This window comes from Chaetura pelagica, unplaced genomic scaffold (assembly GCF_000747805.2).
Source record: "Chaetura pelagica isolate M959 unplaced genomic scaffold, ChaPel_1.0 scaffold93, whole genome shotgun sequence".
NCBI lineage: Eukaryota > Metazoa > Chordata > Aves > Apodiformes > Apodidae > Chaetura > Chaetura pelagica.
Genome location: NW_009952800.1, coordinates 312,832 through 317,941, shown reverse-complemented (window position 1 = coordinate 317,941; position 5,110 = coordinate 312,832). Strand labels below are relative to the sequence as shown.

General features: G+C 53.2%; 1 protein-coding gene across 1 annotated transcript in view; it reads left to right on the top strand.

Annotated features, from left to right (window-relative positions):
- The window catches only part of GNAO1 (guanine nucleotide binding protein (G protein), alpha activating activity polypeptide O), a 65,873-nt gene that overhangs the window by 39,970 nt on the left and 20,793 nt on the right, over positions 1 to 5,110 (top strand). The window lies entirely within an intron of this gene.

The following is a 5,110-nucleotide window of genomic DNA, read 5'->3' as shown; positions in this document are numbered from 1 at the left end:
AGGTGAACACCCCCAGGTCCCACAGGTGAACACCCCCAGATCCCACAGGTGAACACCCCAGGTCCCACAGGTGAACACCCCCAGATCTCAGAGGTGAACACCCCAGGTCCCACAGGTGAACACCCCCAGATCTCAGAGGTGAACACCCCAGGTCCCACAGGTGAACACCCCTGGGTCTCAGCCCCACCAGAGGTTTGCCCACAGTCCTTGAGATGTTGCAGCTACTTCCCTTCCCAGGCACTGGTGCCACCCCCAATGTTCTGTGGGGCTCAAGGTGCCCTGCAATGGCAGCAAAATGCTTCAGGAGGGGGACCCACCCCAGATTCTCCATCTGTACCACGTAGGGTTACACACAAGGCAGCAATTTTGCTGTTTCCTGGCATTTCCCATCAGAGCTGAGCCTCACAGATGTCCAGACTGGCAAGATGCTCCCAGATTTCCTTATCCCTTCTGGTGCCTCCTCAGTGTCACCAATGCCTGGTGCTTTCTTTTTTCCCCACCACTGCTGATTTTCCTGGGCAATATTACCCAGTGCCACGGGTACAGAGATGTAGGGCTGCTCCAGCTCCAGCAGCTTAGGGGCTTTTTGGTTGGTTTTGACATTCTTTGCTGCTATATTTGTGCCAGAAGGATAAATAATAAATACACACAACAGCATCAAAGACATTTTCCAGGCCCCCAGCCTGTTTCTGCCTGTCCTTGTTAAGCCATTATCAAGATATTTCTCTGCCAGCCTCTTCTTTTACAGACTCTCCTGTCATCTAATGCTGCACCTGAGGTCCCATTTATCCACTCACTCTGAAAAGAGCAGTTAATAAAAGGAAGTTCCCATTAATAGCCCTGAGAGCAGCTTCCCCTGGAACAGCAATGCTCAATCCACCAGGTCCCCCCCCCTCCTTCCTCTCTCTCTCTCCCCCTCTTCTCCATCTTCTTCCTCTCTTCTCCATCTTCTTCCCATCCTCACCTCACCAAAGGCTTAGGGGACTTTCTTGAGGCTGCTGGAAGGAAAATACAGGGTAATTTGACTCTGCAGCAACCTGGAACAATGTCTAAGCAAGCATGGGAGTGTGGGAAGTGCCTCAGCTCTGGTAAGGAGGAACTTGCTGGGGGTTTGTCTCAGTAATCCCTGCTGATCAAAGGCAGAGCTTCTCCAAGCCTCTTCCAGGCACCTGACTCTTGATTTTGCTGGAGATAGAGCAGATTCAGCTGCAAATTTGTCTTTCACCTGCTCTCAGCTCTGGAGTTTCTTCAGGCAGCTCAACCAGCTCAACCTCAGCCCCACCAGATGCAGCTCCCACTCCTGGCAGGACCTCAGCCAAAGGCTCCTCCATCCCAAGTCTTAGAAATCCTGGTCCTCCCTGCTGGATGAGGGTTCCCAGGCAGCTGGAAATGAGGAGGGAGGGAAGTTCACCAAAGGTTGTGGTAATAGTAAGTCAAGGGCAAAACGTGGCTCAGCAGCTGCTCAATGATTCATGTCTTGTTTCAGCCCATCCCTTCAGAATCCCAAACTGGTTTGGGTTGGAAGGGACCTTCTGCTTGGAGCAGCCTGGGCTGCTGGGAGGTGTCCCTGCCCATGCAGGGGTTGGATCTAGATGATCTTGAAGGTCCCTTCCAACCCAAACCAGTCTGGGATTCTATGACCTTTTCTGAGCTCCTTCTTCCCAGACTCTTTCTTTTTTAGACAAATAAGAGAAACTAAGCAAATTTGCAGCAGGAACTCAGTTCCCAAAGTGCCTTCACTGCTTGACATGATACCCTGGTCGTTAATATTTGGCCAAATGCTGGGACAGCAACCATGGTGCCAGCTCATCCCCTTGCCATGAGTTCCTGTGTCCTGGCTGTGTAGGCATCAGACTTTATCTACCTCATTCTGCTCCTAGAAAACCCAAGTTAAACCAAAGGAAAACCCTTGGTCTGCCCTCATCTTCTGAGACAGCTGGGGGGAGAGTCCAGGACTGAAGAGCAGAAAATTGAAGGTGATGAGAATCCAAATTAAAATTGCAACCAAGCTGTGGGTGAAGAAATCCTGAAAAGATGATTCTGGTACTTATTATTACTCGACCTGGACAGGGAGGATTGATGGGTTTGCTAAAAAAAGAAACAACCCACAATCTAGAATAAATCAAAAAGCATTTGTCAAGCTCCAGTCAAAACCTACAAGTGGTAGGTCCTGCCCTGGTCCTCTCCAGTCCCTGCTTGGTGTGGAGGTTTCTGCTGTGACCAAGGGCTGTTTGTCCTTAGCTGGGTGGCTGAAGCCTCCCTGCCTGGTTTGGCACCTTCCCCAAGCCAAGCCCAGCTCTCCTGCTGCAGGTGGGCACGTCCAGCCTTCAGGAGTGACACAGAGATGTCCAAATCCCACCCTCAGGAACAAATAATCCACTAAGGAGTTAGGCTGGGACCTCCCATGGAAGGTGCAAACCTTTGGGAAGTGGCTGCAGGAGGCAGGGAGGAGCCACAGGGATGGGCTGGGATGCTCTGAGCAGCCTGAAGGAGCCCAGCCCAAGCCCTTCCCCTTCTCCTGGCCAACTTCTTCTGAGAAGCAGCTGGGAAAAGGCAGGGACAGCCTTTTCCATCAGCCCTGCAGCATTTTGTGGCTCCTTCCAGCAGTCCCAGGGGCTTGTTTTTAGCTCCCGAGGTTGCTGAAATACCACCCTGATGGTCATTATTAAGGAAAAGCTCATCAGATAGAAACTGCAAGGTAGGGGGGGAGAGGCTGGGGGGGCTGTTTTGTTTTGCTTTATTTAATTGCTGGCTTCAGCAGAGAGGCAGAACGTGGCAGGAGGCCCAGCTCCTCTCACCTTGGGAAAGCAGGAGCACCGGACCCGGGGGAGGTGGGAAGGGAAAAGTCAATCAGGCAGTATTTAAAAATCCACCTGCTGGGCCCAGGAAGGGGTTGTGTGTGGAGATTTTAATGTCATGCCCAGCTTGAGATGCAGCCTGGAGAGGGAGAAAAGCAAGGGGGGGTATCTTCTCTTCTTGGATCCTTAATTGCTCGTTAAATCCCCCACGGAAGGGCCGAGCTCCGGGCTGGCCCCACGCTCCTCAGCAGAGGGGCTGCATCCTTGGCAGGGGGCAGGAGGGCTTTTAAAAACACTCCTTTCGTTGGCTTTTTCTGGCTCTATAAAAAGGAGAGTTCAGTGGTTCACTCTGCAACATAAAACCAAGTTTGGAATATCTGTGTTGCCATTCCGCAGGAGCAATCAATCCCCTAGGAGCTGTTGTCCTGCCTGGCCCTGGTCCTGCAGGCAGCAGGACAGGAAACCTCTCCCAGCCCCAAAAGGGACCTCTTGGGACTGCAGAGGAGCACGGACCAAAAGAACCCCCTGCCCTGTGAGCTCAGCCCCATTTCTGGCCCAAACAGACTTGCTAACCACAGTGGGAGATCACAGTGTCGTTCTGGCTGGAAAAGACCTTCAAGATCATCAAGTCCAACCACTGCCCTAACTCTGCCACGTCCACCACTAAACCCTGTCCCCTGTCTGGTTTAGATGTCACCAGGGGTGGTGGCTCCACCACCTCCTTGGGCAGCCTGGATCACCAAGTCCAACTCCCACCCCAGAACAGGACAACCCCAAAGTTCTCACGGTGTCCCCATGGCAGCTGGAGAGCTTCAGATGTCCTTTGCCATCACAGACAGATGGACAGAGCTGGCATGTACATATCTAACCCCCTCCCAGAAGTCAGGTTAACATAGGAGAGCCCTCCTCCCTACCTGCTCTCCCTGCACCAGCCAGGCACAAGTAACTTCAGCCCTGAGCAGAGTGGCCACTGCCAGGTTTTGTGGCACTTGGAGGCAGTGGAAGGAGCAGAGTTACAGCTCCAGCAGGGCAGGCAAACCCTGCTGGTGGTCTGTCAACATTTCACTGAGCTCACAACCAACTCCAGGCAGGAACCCAAGCTTTGGGAATTCACTCTTGAAGGTTCTTCATTTGTCTTGGCTTTGGGGTGGGAGTCGCCAGTAGCATTTCTCCAGGAGGAGCAGGGCCTGGGCAGAGGGCTGGGAGGATCCCTCAGCCCTGACATGGGAGGGTTTCTGCAGGAAAAGACCTTCTGTTCATCAAGAGTTCAAAGCACAGAGACTCCCATCCCGTTCAGCTTTGTGGGATGGTGTCTCCATAGGGTACTGAGGCTTCTCCAGCCTCTAGAGACTCAGGGGGACTTGACGGGGTCAGGAGTCTGGGGACATGGTGGGGGACACCCCCTGACTGCACAGCAAGAATTGGGGTGTCCTGCATGGGAAGCCTCAGGCACTACAGGCTGCCCCAGTGGGGCTGAACTCAGCTCTTCCAAGCACGTCTAGACATTCCCCTCCCAAACCTGAGCCACCCTCCAGACCCCAGCGGTGGCAGGATGTTACCCTGCAGGAAAAGTGACTGGTCCAGCAAATCACATGCCTCTCCCCAAAAGAGCTGCCATCTGACAGTGCCCAGCTGGCCCTGCCATCCCCCTGCTCCCTGGGACATCCCTCTCCCTCTGCCACCAGGCACCAGGGCCAGGCAGGGGGGGCTGTGCCAGCAGGAACCAGCCCCCCCAGCAGGGGCTCCTGGCAGAGAACCAGGCTGCAGGAGGGGCAAGAAACCAGCAGCTGAACAAAAGCATTTCTGGAGCTTTGCTGCTGCCCTTGCTGGTGCAAACAGCCCCTCCTGCAGCTGGGCTGTACCCCGGGTGGGCACGAGGATCCCTGCTGGGTACAGGTCGCTTTGCTGGGTACAATTCATGGAGGGTGTGTGTGCTATTCCTAGTGAGCATTTGTACAGCTCATGGTGGACGTTTGTACAACTCACAGTGTGCATTTGTGCAATTCCTAGTGAACATTTGTGCAATTCCTGGTGAACATTTGTGCAATATGAATTCCCCTCTGTCCCCAATAAGCTACACACACACACCCACACACACCCACACCCACACACACCTGGTTTGTCTGCTGAACACAAACGTTTGCTGACCTGAGGTGGGTGGCACTGTGCAATTCCTAGTGAACATTTGTGCAATTCCTAGTGAACATTTGTGCAATTCCTAGTGAACATTTGTGCAATTCCTAGTGAACATTTGTGCAATTCCTAGTGAACATTTGTGCAATTCCTAGTGAACATTTGTGCAATTCCTAGTG